Below are 16478 nucleotides of genomic sequence, written 5' to 3' on the forward strand. Positions count from 1 at the left end.
GTGTATTGTTTAACTAAATCTTAACAAAGTGTCCAAAAGAAACATCTAGTGCTATCCTCTAGAAAAAGACAAAGAGATACATGAATAGATTAAACAACAATACAATTGGATTTGGAACTGGTAAAATAGTGAGGCTCAAAAATTAGTCAATAATGATTAAATGTCTATTTGGAAAGATGTCTTCAGTGGGGTGCTTCAAGGATTTGTGATTGGTCTTACATTTTTTAACACTCTTATCAATGATATACATACATAAAGGCATAGATCATCTTATCAGATTTGCAGAGGTTAGAGAAAGGGCCATCACAGAGAATAATAGAGTCAAGAGATTCCAAAAACTCTTGGCAAGCTAGAGCATTGGTTTGAAGAGAAGATGACATTTAATAGAGATAGATGTAAAGTCATACACCTGAGTTCAAAATATGAATTTCACAAACACAGAGTTGGGAAGGATTTAGGCAGGAGTTATCTGAAAAAGATCTGGGCATTTTAATAGACTACAATTTCAATATAAATGAATATGGTAATATAATAGGAAAAAATCAACCTAAAACTAATGTACTCTTGAGCCACAATAGGAAATATACTTTCCAAAATACCTTCCACATACCTTCCGAAAAGGTAAAAGTCTCTATGGACCCATTCATACTATACTTAGAGTGGTTATTTAGTCATTTTCATTTATGTCTAACTCTTCAAAACCTCTTTTGGAGTTTTCTTGGCAAAGACACTGGAATAGCTTGTCATTTTCCTCTCAAGCTCATTTTACAGATAAGGAAACTGAGGCAAATAAAGTTAAGTGACTTGTACAGTGTCACAAAGCTAATGTCTGAGTCCAAATTTGAATCCAGAAGATGTATCATCCTGACTTCAGGTTTGGCATTTAGGCATTGTACCATCTGGCAATAGGTACGGTATTGTGTTTAATCCTGGATACCTCATTGTAGAAATTATTGTAAAAAATTGGAGAGTGGAAAGGGAAAGAAACAAGGATAATAAGAGGCCTTCAATCCATACCATATGATGATGAATTGAAGGAATTGAGGATGTTTATCCTGGAGAAGATTCATGGGAAATTTGATTGCTATCTTTAAGCATTTGGAAGGTTGTCTTATGGAAGAAAAGCTAGTGTTATTCTGCATGTCCTCAAAGGGTAAAAGTTTCTGGAGGACAAGGAATGTTTCTTTTGTTTGTTTTATCTCTGAAACCCCCAGCACTTAGCACTATTCCTGGAATATAGTCTAAACTTAATAAATGCTACTAAATGAATGAATGAATGAAATTGCAAAGAAGCAAATTTAAGCTTGATGTTAGGGGGGAAATTCTAAAAATTAAAGCTATCCAACAATAGAATGACTTGATTCCCTCTCAAAAAGAGACCCCAAAAAAGTATGTTGGAAATGTAATAGTGTAGACTCTATCAGGTATAGGTTGGACTGAAGGGTCACTAAAGTTGTTTCCAACTCTAAGTCTGTGATTCTGGGAAAGGTGTCAAAATCTGCCATGAAGGTATTCATTATTGGTTTGTCTTCTCCAGCCGTGGGAGATTGAGCTCAATTGTTAAAGTTTAAATGTATGAACCAGAGGTTAAATAATAATAATTGACTTTTAGGTGCATTTTAAGGTTTACAATGTACTTGCATATATTATCTCATGTTTCACAACAAATCCACAGGGTATGTATTACCACATTCTTGACTCCATTCTCCTTAATCTTATATATCCAATGAGTTTTGTTAATTAGAATAGGTACAGGGATAGAGTGGAGGAGATTCTCACTGCTTCATGCAACTGAGGCACTTTCAGTCACTTTTCAGTCATGTCTGACTCTTAGTGATCCCATTTGGAATTTTCTTGGTAAAGATACTGGAGTGGTTTTCCATTTCCTCCTCTAGGCAATCTCTCACTTGGGAAACTGAGGCAAACAAAGTTAAGTGACTTGCCTGGGTCACTCAGATCATAAATGTCTGAAGTCAATTTTGAACTCAAAAAGATAAGTCTTCTAGACTTTAGGTCCAGCATTCTACTAACTATACCACCCTCGTGCCACTGAGGCATAAGGAACTTATAAAATATGATGCTGAATACACTAAGAGGTGAGTTGAAGGAACTGTGGTCTTTAAAAAAAACAATCTAGAAGAAAAACCTAAGTCTTAAATGAAGCACTTGGGGAAAGGAAATTAAGTGTCCCAAAGAGTCCTGGATGATTAAAAGATAAGAAAGCAATCATTGAAGAGTTGGAGAAACTGTAGTCCAAATCCTTGATTTCTGGGGATCAAATTTATAACCTAGAAAAAAATAGTGTAAGGATCAAAGCCATAAAAAATTAAGCAGGTCCTCTATAGCTTTAAAATCCAATGATGTACAGTTCTAGATCATAATACTGTTAGATACTAGATCTGAGGGACTAGATAAGACAACACAATCTGAGTTCTAGAATAATGATCCAAAATCCAGAAGGATTCCTGCAGAACAGAACTGGGAAAGCATCCTGGAGGAAGGAGATCACTGCTTTGAGTAATGCTGACTTGCTACACACTAAGGCTCATAAAATCATAAATCTAGAAGGGACTTCAGAGGTCATCTCATTTTACAAAAGAAACAGAGGTTTCAGGAAAGTATGTGACTTTCCCAAGGTCACAGCACTAATAACAATCAGAGGTGAGATTTGAGCCAGTGTTCTAACTTCAGAACCAGCATTCTTTCTATTTTATCATGCTTCCTCCTAGTAGTGCTTATAATAATAATAATAGTAATAGTAGGTAGTAAATGACATTTATATATCATTCAAAGGTTGAGACGTATTTTACATTTTAGCTGTGGACCACTTCATTTCCCTTCTGCCCTTTTTTCAGTAGAAGGAACCACCACAATGTCAGCATTTCTGGTTGATATTGAAGAAATTACATAGAGGATATCATCCCCCCCCCATTCTTAGAATGTTCCCCCTCTCCCTCCAAAGTGCTCATCTTTCTTTTTCATCTATTCTTATCCAACCCACTCTACCTATCATTCAAAGTACATAACCTTCACTTCTCTGAGAAGTCTGACCACTCTGTCCCTTCCAGGTCTTTTTGGAGACCAGCCTTGCCCCTCTCTGCAGTTGTCAAGTCCATTTCCCACCTGAAATTATTTTGTAGTGACATCCCTATTATATATTTTATCTCTCAGGGTAATTTTCACACCCTTCTTTCCAGTAGAATGAATGCTCCTATAGGACTAGGACTTTTTTATCCTGTCTTTCTACCCAAAGATCCTGGCAGGGTACCTTGCATCTAATCTGCCCTTAATAAATAGATGAGAAATCCTACATTAATCTGTCCCTTTGTCAAAATTCCTGCAGCCCTCATATAGCTACCAGCAATTTAGTTATTTAACTTATCTACGATTTCAAAGTCATCCCAGTCATCTTGATTTTTATCTTGCCACTGGACTTCGATGATTGCAAGAGAGAGAGAGACTGACAACTCTGCCTCACTTAAATCCAATTTACACCCAAATCAAGACATCATCCCAAGGTTCATTAGTACTCTTCAGGTACCAAAAAGGAACAAAGAATTTTTTTTCACAAGAAGGTCATAGGTAACAAAGTCAGAATCACTTCCATTTTCCCTTTTTTTGGGATTCCTCATCTGACAAATATACTCTCAAATGGCACCAAATTGGCTTCTTAGATGTTTTATATTTGCTGAAATAATTGGATGGGTGAGTGAGATGCTTCAAAAGGCCAGAAGGTGTCACTAGCATCCAGTGAATGTTTTTAGTTTGGTACTAACATTTGAAGTAGGAAAACCTCATTTTTTCCCAGTAGTATTATACAATATACTCTATATCCCATTTACTTTCTTTCAGTAGCAGATCCCATAGGAATAATTAGGGGATAGAGAGATAGACTCTGAATCAGGAAGATCTGTGTTCGAATACTAACCCAAACCCTTACTGTGTGGCCTTGGGTAAATTTTTTAATATATCTGGGTCTCAATTTTTTCATCAGTAAAATGAGTTTAGATTAATAAGCTCCAAGGTTTCTTATAGCTATAAGTCTATGCTCCTATTGTCTCTGAACTGAAAAAATAGAAAGTCAGCACTGAAGAAAACCAATTGTCCTCTCAGCAAATTAATTATACAAGTAAACAAATAATAGCCTTTCAAGAGAATACTTTTTTTAAAGGTAGCATCACCTTTCCATGCTTCAAGTTTCAGTTCTAGATGTTGAACATATGTTAACCGCTATGTACATAAAACTGCTTTGATTTGGGATAGAAAAAGAGTGTGCCCTTATGGAATTCCCATTCAATCAGTAAACATTTATTAAGTGCCTATTGTATACAAGGCAATATGATATGATCTGGGCACGCAAAGACAAAAAATTAACTAATCAGTGCACTCGAGAAGTTTAGATTCTATGAAGGGAGACACCATACTCCTAAAAGAATGTATGGGGGACTAGAACATACATAGACAATTATAATATACAATATACATTAAGTCATGTAAGGGAGGCAGCTTGGCTTAAAAGTGTCCAGCCTCTGAATCAACCAGATGTGGGTTCAAGTCTCTTAAAGAAGAGTGTCTATGAAACTCTATTGCAGAGAAGCTAGTGATCTGCATGGGAAAAGAAGAAACTTAGCAGTCTCTCTGTTGCTTATCTCTAATTTATAAAAAAAGTTATATGTGTCCATAGATAAACATGCATATATGTGTATGTACATAGCTATGTGAGTATACATTTTTGTATTATGTATATGCACATACAAATATATATACATATAAATCTTTGTACATGATTGAGCATACATTATGTCCCTTATTAGACACCTAAAAAGTTAGAAACTGGGGGTTTTTTTGCCTTTTTATGTACCCAATTCTTAGTACAATGCCTGTACATAGTAGGTGCTAAATATGGTAGATTTTAAATAAATGTTTATTGATTGATTTTCATAATCAAAATATCTTGAAGAATTCTGAATTTATTGATCAGAGTGACAAAGTCAGAAGCTGGGTTTGTTGTGGGCTAGACAGATAAAATCATACATCCCACTTTTAAAAAGTATTTAAAAAATACTGTGAGCAGGAAAATCATTTTCAGTTCCTCAGTCTTGAAGCTGTTAAAAAATAATGACCAAACTAATAGTTACTTAAAGAACAAATGTTTAACTGGATAGGAACGAAGATATTGACTAAGGGTTTGAGGGTTTTTTCCATGTATTCTCCCGAACACCTTTCTCAGAAGCTTTTCTGTATTTGTCCTTAAAAAAACACAACTCTGCATTTTCCTTCCCTCCAGTTATTAACATGAAAAAAAGAGGGAAATTGTGGTATAGGAGTTAGAGCCTCTTGATTCCTTGGAGGACCAAACCTCTCCAGAGAAATCATTTATCCTCCAGTTTCCTCTTCTGAGTCCACAGGGCACCTTTATGACCTGGAAGAAGAATCTGTATATTACTTACTAGCTGGATCCCCACTTCCCCACTCATAGTACTGCCTCTAGCTTGAGTAGAGCCTATACAGGTCCAAAGAACAGTTTCCACAAATGCTCCTGTTATGATAATCATAACACTCCCAACTTCAGGTTTAGGGATTGTTTAGATTTTTCACATTCCATTTCTGCTGTTGCCTTTAAAATAATACATTAAGACAAGTATAAATAGCACGATATCAGTGTGCAAGGGATCTTCAGAAATCATTTGGTCTCTAGTCCCTCTCCAGAACCTCAACTATCTGCTGTGAGAACTTTCCCCAACTGGCAACTAGATGGTGCAGTGGATACTTGAATTCAAATTTGGTCTCAGACATATTCTAGTTGTGTGACCCTGGGCAAAACACTTAACTGCTGTCTGCCTCAGTTTCCTCAACTGTAAAATGGGGATAAGAATAGAACCTACTTCCCAAGGTGGTTGTGAGGATAGAATGGAATAATATTTGTAAAGTCCTTTGGAAACCTGAATTTAAAGCACTATGTAAATGCTAGCTAGCTAGCTGCTGCTGCTGTTGTAAAACTTCAGGACATGAACTGGGTAGCCAATCCTCCATTTAAATTTTCAACAACCAGAAAGTTCCTCTTTTTGTTTAATGTGGTCTTGAAAAATATTTCAATTTGATGAGAGAAAGCAAAAAGAACTTCCTCAGGCTCTGCAAATTGCATGAGAAATAGATCATAACTTTATGAACCGAAGATATTGTTTTGTTCAATTCTCTCATTTTATAAGTGAAGAAATTATGAGGCCAGAGAAGCCCAAATTCCCACAGGAAACAAATAGAACTGGGATTCGAACCCTGATCTGATGACTCCAGAGGTATGCTAGTAAATGTTTAAAAACTGGCTTTCTGAAAAGAAAAAAGAATGCACTCTTTACTTTTAAGTTTAAACTGCATTATTAATATTTAACATCACTTTCTTAAATCTAGACAATCACAAAACAATAAGCCAAATCCTGATTTATTTGACAGTTTCTTAAGTGTAAATGCTCATGTTGAAAATTTAACCATTAGCACTATGAGAACAATAAGAGCCAGCTGGGTAGCTCAGTAGAGTGAGAGCCAGACCTAGAGATAGGAGGTCCTAGGTTCAAATCTGGCCTCAAACACTTTCCAGCTGTGTGATCCTGGGCAAGTTACTTGACCCCCATTGCCTAGCCCTTACTGCTCTTCTGCCTTGGAACCAATACACAGTATTGATTCCAAAATGGAAGGTAAGGGTTTAAAAAAAAAAAAGAGCTAGCTCTATCACAAGCTTGAATGGCTTCTAATCAAGGATTTTTTCTATCATACCATTTTGCTTTTTCAGTATAGAAAAGACTCCTTCCTCCTTTCTTGAGGAGGGAAATGTATTACTTTTTACTTCATTTATGGATTTTCCATATTTTATCCACTATTATGGTAACTTGGGTATCTGTTCTATTACTCATATATAAAGTCAGCCAGGATTCCACCTACTTTAATTAAAGAATACCAGAAGGATTTGTGATTTGTCAGATGGAGAGATTCCCCATTTAGGAAACATGGTGTAAGCCTATGACTAACTAGAGAGTTACCTGACACACATAGAGATTGCATAGGTCCCACAGATACTAGGTGTCAGAGGCAAGATTAAACCCAAGACTTCCTGATGAAAAATGCTCAGCATTCTTTCCACTGGTATGGTGTTTCTACCCTGCTTAGCTATCTTTTTATTTAAAATGACATTTTATTTTTGAATGAACAGAAATCTCCCTCCCACCTCCTTTTTTATTGGGGAGGGGAAGAGAAAATTAATTCCTTATAAAGATATGTTCAGTTTCTTCAGTCATATCCAACTCTTCACTGAACCCATTTGGGATTTTCTTAGCAAAGACAGTAGAGAAGTTTGCCATTTCCTTCTCTAGCTCATTTTACAGATGAGGAAACTGAGGCAAACTGAGTTAAGTGACTTGGCCAGTGTCACACAACTAGTAAGTGTCCAAGGCAGGATTTCAATTCAGGTCTTCCTGACTCATGGCCCAATACTCTCCACTGTGCCACTTAGCTGCCTAGCAAATGTGTATGGTCAAGCCAAACAAATTCTATCATTTGTTGTACTATATATATATATATATATATATATATATATATATATATACAGCATTGGTTGAACAATATACATGTATTTCTCCTTCTGTCTCATAAATCTATAATTTCTCTGTCAGGAGACTACATGACTGTCATTCACTGACCAGCCTAGCTTCTCTTTCTGACATAGACTTCTTTGATGAAGTCCATGACTCCTGCTCTTTGGAGCTAGGTGGTACAGAGGACAGAGCACCTGAGCCTAGAGTCAAAAAGACCTATATTTAAATTGACCTCAAGTCTGGCCTCAGATGCTTCTAGCAGTGTGACTTGGGCAAGCCACTTAACCCTATTTGCCTCCATTTCATCATCTGCAAAATAAACTAGAGAAGGAAATGGCAAACCACTACAGAATCTTTGCCAAGAAAACCCCAAATGGGATCACAAGATTTGGACATAACTGAGATAACTGAACAATTACAACAATAATACAGATTGACAAATCAGCTTTTTTTGAGTGATCACAGATCTCCTCTAAAAGGCTCTGCAATATCTTGGGGTTTGATTCAATTGAAACAAGTAGGAGCATCTACAAGAATTTGTCATTTAACTGGAATCCCTACAAGTACTGAATTTGTCCCTAAATCTCCACCATCACAGTGGTGAATACTTTTAGTGAACATATGTGTCCCCGTTTAGTGCCTTACTCGGTTATCAGAGGCTCATTGAGTAAGACTTTTTTTTTTTTGGTTTCCATGGAATCTAGACTGGTTGCAAAAAAGAAGGATGAAAAAGTTTGTTGTAAAAGAGCCTATAGTTTTGTTTTTTTTTTGTCTGCAGAACATAATACTCTGTGGGACTTTAATGCCATTTTTGATAGAAAAAAACACTTAATTTTTAGAAATCTTTCCATTCTATTTTGATTGTTTTCATCTTTGAATATTTAGGGTAAATTTGCTTCATTGGATATCTTGCCAAATTCTCTTTTCTTTAGACTGGTTTTAACTTTTAAGGATTCTCTTTGCTTTATGATGTGATAAAGCACATAATTGCCCACAATCATTCCTTGGTAAAATTTTACAGATGCGTTTATATTCTGATCTTATGTTACCTTTTCAATCATCTCTCTTAATTTGGCAAGTAAAATACGTTTTAAAAAACACTTTTTGAGCTCTTTTGGTCTCCTTGTTGAATCAATTAATTTATATGGGTTCCACTTTGAACAAAATTATAGTTAGTGTTTATGTCATTTCTGTTGCATATTTCCTATTTTTTGTTTTCCATAGTAGGTTTCAATAATTTGCATTTAAATCCATGGTCCTTTAAAAAAAGATATTTCCAGATTTCTTAATTCATATATTAATTCTACTCCCTCCCAAGTCCTTTGCCTAGAAAGCAATCCCCAAACTTCCCATATTCTTCTTTCTTCTCCCTAAAACCACACCCTACACACACATTCTAATCATTTTTTATTATTTTAAATTTTTTTAGCTTTTAAATTTTAAATATTTTTAAATTAATTTTAAAAATTTAATCAATTTTAATTTAAATTGCTATTTCCTAATATAGAAATGTGTATATCTATGTTCTGTTACAAATTACCTTATATGACTTTAGACAAGTCATTTCTCTGCTCTAAATCTCACTCTCTCCCTCTGAAAAATAATGAGGTTATACTAGGTTATCATAAGTTTAGAACTGGAAGGCACCTTCAAAATCTAATCCAAATTTCTCATCTTACAGAAGGGGAAATTGAGACTCAAGTCAGGGATTTTATGATGATCACATGACTAATTCATAGTCTTCCATTGTTTTTCTTCCTTGACAACAAAATGCCACACCATTTGATAAAGTGAAAACATTGGACTTTATCTCAGGAAATAGGTTTGAATCCTGGATCAGTCAGTCATGAACTGATGTGGACAAGTCAATTCACTTTCCTTTGGTTCACTATCTTTGTCTCTAAAAGCACCAAGATGGTTCAGTGATTAGAGTATTGGGACTCAAGTCAGAAAGATTTTAGTTCAAATCTGGCCTCAGATACTAACAAACTGTGTGGCACTGGACAGATCACTTGACGTCTGTTTGCCTCAGTTTCCTTATCTATAAAATAAGGCACCAACTTCTTAGTGTTATTGAGGATCAAATGAGATAATATTTATAATGAACTTAGCCCTTAGCAAAGCTAAAGTAAGGTGTTATACAAATGTTCTCTATTGTTATTATTATTATTCATACTTATTGTTATTATTGATTTTATTAATATTTGTTCTTCCCATCCCACAGAGTTGTTTTGAAGATCAAATGAAATAGTATGTATGAAAGCATTTTTAAATATAAAGTGATTTAACTTGATATAATTTATGAAATCAGAGGATTTTAAACTAAAAGGCATTTTAAATCATCTTGATTATTCCTTTCATTTTACAGAGGAGGAAACCAAAGCCCAGGAAGGTAAAATGACTTGTTAGTCCCAGGCTCAAAAGCAGCATTACATTTCTTCATCGTATATATCTCAGTGTGACATGTCCCCAAAGGAAAAAAAATGCCTTTTGTTAAGAGCTCTGGACCTCTACATAAAGACTTCTTCTGAAAACCAGCTGGTAAATATCAGGAAGTTCGATTTTTAATGTCCATATTTTCCAGATAAAATCTTTCCCTTTCCTTAGAAACAAAATGGGAATTTGAGCCCCAGGCTTTCTGAAGATGCCTCAGAAAGAGGGCTGTAATGGAGTGGTTTTGTGTCTTGGCATCCCACTCAACAGACATCAGGTAACATCCTTTAATTTCTCAGCCTCACTATATGGAAAGGAGTGGAAACTGATGACAGTTACTTCAACTCTTTAGAAGATGGCTTATAAAATGAAGACAGAGCAAGACATTTTGAAATGTATTTCACATTTCTAAATGACGTTGCTTTCCTCCCAGGTTGCAAGAACAGGTTATAGTAGCCTGTATCAACTTGCAGTTATCAATTTCTGTGCTCTGACCACAGGACTATTTTTCATTTCATCAGCTTTTCTATACCATCTGTTTCTCCTCACAGATTCCCTCTGCAAATATAGCATCCCAGGTTCTCTTTTGGAAGGTAGAAGTAACTATTTCCATTACTATTAGCAGGTTCAACTTCTAGTCAAACTAAATAGATGCTTGACTCCTTCCTGGTTTGAGGGTCAGATCCAGGAACAATAGCAAATCCTCAGATTCCCCTGTTTTGTAAATCATCTGATGTAAGCTCACTTCCAACAATCTTCTCTACTTCCTCCAGCTCGGGGTGACCTCTCTCCTTTGAATTCTGATAACAATTGCCTAGACTACTTACTGGACACATCATGTCCGACTTCATATTTCTATCTTTTTTTTCCCTCACATGTATATTTTGTCTTTCTAATTACATAATAAGCTCTGTGACAGCAAGGACTATGTCTTACATTTCTTTATATTCCAGGACCTAGTATAGTATCCTAAGCACAGAGGGCTCTCAATAAATGTTTTGAAAATATGGCCATGAGATGCATTTTGGTTGGAACAGAATAGAGGAGACTGACTTTAGTCATTCCCTTCTCATGATTCCTCAAAGCCTTCTGGATCAGAGATCAGAAAAGGACTTAAAGGTTTCAGCTATAGAATTCCCACCCATCCCCACCTGCATTCTCATTGTGAGTGTTTCACAACTTTAACAATTGCTAGATGCCTTCCAGTTTTTCCTCACTTTATTTCTTGGTCTTCCCAGTCCTCTTTTGTAATTCTGGAGCTTTAGTCTTCTTTCCTACCTCCATTCACCATCCCAGGACTTTCCAAACCAAAATATCCTTCCCTGGTCACCACTCTCCTAAAATATTTTTTTCTATTTGAATATGCATAGAATATTGTCTCCCCGTATTAGAACTTAGAACAGTGCTTGGCACATAATAATACCATTTCATTTATTCAGTCCACTAGGAAAAAGAAATCAAGGTGATAACTGCCCATAAGAAAATAAAGCATCTTACAGGTAAAAGCAGAACAGGAATCTAAGAGTTCTTTAGAGTATACCTCTTGAAACAAGGCCCAAGACTCCTCAATCCACTGTTACCATGATATATCTGGGGTATACAGGGTATTCAGGGAAGACTAGCACCTCTGGCATGAAGGTTTGCTGAGCCCTTCTTTCAGGGATGTTTTCCTCTTTTAGTGTCCACCTGAAACTCAGCTCTCACCTGTGGCTCCAAGAAGCAATAACAGTGGCCATACCCTTGTAAAATCATCATGGCCAGATGGGCTAAACCAGGATGAGGGTAACTGACAGTCCTCAAACACATAAGAGAGTTGGGGGGTTGTTGACTCCAAGCATGTGAAGACCTTGCCAGTAGAACAGGTAACCAATAGGCAAGGAAAGTGGCTGAAGCAGATGCTGTGGAGTGCCTAGATCAAAAACACCAAGATCTCTCTGGAAGAAAGACCGACAACTCTGTGCAACTCTGCCTCACTTAAATCCAATTTATGCTTGTGTCAAAAGACCACCAGTGACATTACTTTGGTCCTCTTTGAGTACAAAGGACAACCATCACCAACTACTGCCACCATATTCAGCTATTTCTTCATAATATGATGCTACCAGCAATGATGGGGAGCTGTCCAGCTGAAATCCATTCAGGATGATAACCAAGAAGGTGGGCCAGTCTCAGACATCTGCGTATAAAAATGCTCATGAGCCCACAAGAAACCAAGAATGACAAGCAGCCCTGAACTCCAAGCTGAACTCAAATGAAGCTTTGTTATCTTCCTGCCAGACCCATTTGACTGAGCCAGACAGCTTTTTCCACACACACATACACATTCTATTGATCAAAGTAATGACTCATGCCTCTGACCTAAACTTGAACTCTCACCCCAGGATAACAACTAGAAAATACTCAAAGTTGTGTCTTTTTTAATTTCAGTATTCCAGTGGATCTATAACTTCACTTATATGGATACACAACACAACAATTATAGAAGGCAGCCTATCTATACCTATCCAAACTAAATTACTCATCCATTTCTTTTGCAAGTCCACTGAACATTTCAGAGGCTTTATCTGGACTTTCTGATACTGCATGAAGATCAGTAGGACATGAGGGTTATTCATTCATTATCCCATACTCTCTTTAGTCATCAGTCCATTTTCTTTTCAATCCTTTTAGTAGAGGGAGTCAAGACCTGGGTCTTGTGTGGGGTACTCTCCTTGAAAAAATTCTCTATGCTGATATAGAGCAACTAATTTTGGCTTAGAGTCTTAGAGGATTGCCTACGGAGCAGACAAGAAGTTAAATAAATTACCTGTGATCACAGAGACAATGTGTATCAGAGGTAGGACTTGAAACCTAATCTTCCTTACTCAAGGCTGGCCCGCTATCCATTTCTCCATGCTGTCTCTTTTTCCTGGTCATATAATCTGGATATGAAATGACTTTCTAAATAATATCCAAATCATTTCTTTCATTCTTGAATATCAATGTGCAAGGCCTATATGGAGAATGAAAACATGTTTAAGATGGCTCTAAAATAAAAGAGACTACTGTTTAGTAAGGGAAATAAGGCAGGTACAAATAATTCTATTTCAAAGCAGACTATCCATAGTAGAGGTGATGTGAGCAATACAAAAACTATTGGTACAGATTCCAGAATGGAGGATAAATTCTTTATAAGAAGTTTTTGAAAGTCCTAGAAAGGAAGTTGTATCATTTGAACTAGGCCTTAAAATTGGGAAGGATTTAAGTGGCAAGAGCATTCATTCATTCAATAAGCACTTATTGAATGCCTATTCCGTTCCATGATCTATACTGAAGTATCCTTGAAGATTATAGATAGGACCATTCCAGGGGAACATACATGAAAGCCTTAACTTGTAGAGACTTCAAATTCAGAACTGTCAATAAAGATCAAGGAACTAGAACAACTCCTCATCAGAGATATGGCCATGAAGTGATAATTTCTTTTTCCTAGTAACAAGAGGGAATATGATCAGAACAATATGGATCCACACCCAAAGGGCCATAAAACTATGAGTACCCTTTGACCCCACAATATTACTACTAATCTATACCCAAAGAGATCAGAGAGCCTATCTGTACAAATATATTTTAGCAGCTCCTTTAGTAGGACAAAGAACAGAAAACTTGGGGGATGTTCATCAAATGAGGAATATAATAGCTGAACAAGTTGGACTATATGGTTGTAATGGAATAATGCTGAATCATAAAAAATGACAAACAGGATGAGTTCAGAAAAACCTTGAAAGGCTTATATGAAAGGACGTAAAGCTAAAGAGCAGGACCAGAAGAACACTGTGTACATTAGCAGAAATATTGTAGGATGATCAGCTGTGAAGGACTAAACTATTACCAGCAAAGCAAGATTCTAAAATGTTCAAAATGGACTCGTGATGAAAAACACTATCCATAGTTGAAGGGGGCAGCTTAAAGACAAACACCAGCCACCAAGCAGGAGGCATGTTCTGTATGGGTCCATATAACCTGAAGTAACTCGGTCTGAGAAAATCCTGGTTGGAGGAGGCAGCTGCAACAGGACAAGTTCCAATCAGGACACACTTTCTCAAGGTAAAAAAAGAGAAAAGGTGCTATGGCTGATCCTCAAGGACAAAGTATGCCCTCCCTGAGGGCCTAAGGGAGCTCAGTCCAAAAAAATTCTGCTGTGAGGCGGCACTTTCAGCAGGACATGTTCCATCCACTAAGCAGGAGGCACCTTCTCAAAAATCACCAAACATGGCCAATGACTTCAACAAAAAAAATTGTTTGCTGTCTGAAGAGCCTGACAATAGACTAGCAACTACAGAATTAGTTACCAAATCTTTAGCCACTGGAAGAAGGCAGAGGTGTAATCCTTCTGCACCTTAAAAGGGATCCTGGAGCCCAGAATCCATTCACGTGCTTCTGGGCTTCCTCTGATATTCAGCATATGAAGGAAGCTGAGAAGGAACTGCATATCATCTACAAGAGGACAGCCAGATTTTGTTGGGGAGGAGATGTCTAGCAGCAGATTTCGTTCACTCAAAAAAGAAATATTCAATCAAGTAATCATAGTCAGGTCAAAAGAAATCAAAGCTCAGTTGTGAAGGAACAGAGACATTTATTCTAGATAGACATATATCTGGAAAGGAGGGACATGATATAAAAATAGGTAGAAAATAATGTAAAAGCCTGGTGCCCAAATTGCTGACCTTAGAAGATTTGTACTGGAATATAGAAAAGACCAACAAGAAAAGGAAGGTGGACCCCAACCCATGCCCATTTTGTGAGGGGTTGGAAAAAGTCCTACCGTTCACACATTCCTGGACTGAAGTCCCTGAACCAAAAGGCTATAAACCTCCAGGGGCATATATAGTTGAAATGATACCCTCACAGGGACTCCTGCCTGACTGGGCCAGGTTCTACTCAAGGAGATGGCTTGTAAGAGATCTTCCATTACCCATGTATAAAACAGATGGTCCTGAACACTGTCTAGGAGCCATCCTAGGCAACCCCATGGACTTCTTCTTTTTTTTTTTTTTAAAACCCTTGTACTTCGGTGTATTGTCTCATAGGTGGAAGATTGGTAAGGGTGGGCAATGGGGGTCAAGTGACTTGCCCAGGGTCACACAGCTGGGAAATGGCTGAGGCCGGGTTTGAGCCTAGGACCTCCTGTCTCTAGGCCTGACTCTCACTCCACTGAGCTACCCAGCTGCCCCAACCCCATGGACTTCTAGTCCTTTTATCTATGTCCCAAACCACATGACAGCTGTGAACAGTCTCTATCATTCATTCCAGGTCATGTCTTGGCAGCCAGTGAGTCTTCCCTGCAATCTGAACCAAAAAACACAGAACACCCACCAAGGTTCACCCAAAGTGATCTTATGGACACCATGCCCATCTGTCTTCATCCCAAACTACTTGACCCAGGAGAATATTTTCCATTATCCACCACAGATCATTCCATACCAGCCAATACCATTTCCCTATATTCAACACTAAGGGACAGTGAACAGCCCCCATCATCAACATCAGGATATCCTTTCAATTGTTAAGGCTTCTAATACCATGAATGATGAAAAGTCAGGTAAGAATATCACCCCCAAGATAAACCCCAGGGGATCTCTTCCTTTGTTGCCCCTTTGACCAACATGGACAACAAAGAGGCAGGTGAAAATACCACTCAAGAACAATACTGGAAGATCCCTTCACTGTTACCCCTTTGATCAACATAGACCAGTGGTTCCCAAACTTTTTTGGCCTACTGCCTCCTTTCCAGAAAAAATATTACTTAGTGTCCCTGGAAATTAATTTTTTTTTAATTTTAATAGCAATTAATAGGAAAGATAAATGCACCTGTGGCCATTACCACCTCCCTGGATCGCTGCAGCACCCACCAGGGGGCACTGGCATCCACTTTGGGAATCACTGACATAGACCATGAAAAGCCAGTTGGAAACACTTCTACAGACATAATAGTACTGATCCCACATACTTCACCAACTCTTTCTTCAACCCAGAATGAAGAGAGAGCCGAGAATACCCCACACTGGAGCCTCCACAAGAGATTTCCTACACCCCAACATTATATATTCTGAACCAACAGACATTAGAATACTTCCCCCCATATCACTAGATTTCCCAGTCAATGAGCCTTTGAGCTAATGGGACAGAATAAGCAGAATCCAGATCAAAAAATGGTAGCAGATGGTGCAAGTGAAGGTTGGTATAGGTGACAAAATGGCCCAAAGTAATAAAATTTCTTCTAAACGTAAAATTAAAGTTGACCAATTAAACTACAAAGAACAAGCTCAGCCCAAAAGAAGATATATGCAATGAGATCTCCATCTCTTCTCTCAGGAGCTGAGGAAGGTGATCCATCTGTGTGGAACATTGAATATATTGTCAGCTTTTTCCATTTATCAATTCATTTTACTGACTTTTAATCTCTCTTCCTCTTTTACT

Source organism: Gracilinanus agilis, chromosome 1 (genome assembly GCF_016433145.1).
Source record: "Gracilinanus agilis isolate LMUSP501 chromosome 1, AgileGrace, whole genome shotgun sequence".
NCBI classification, from domain to species: domain Eukaryota; kingdom Metazoa; phylum Chordata; class Mammalia; order Didelphimorphia; family Didelphidae; genus Gracilinanus; species Gracilinanus agilis.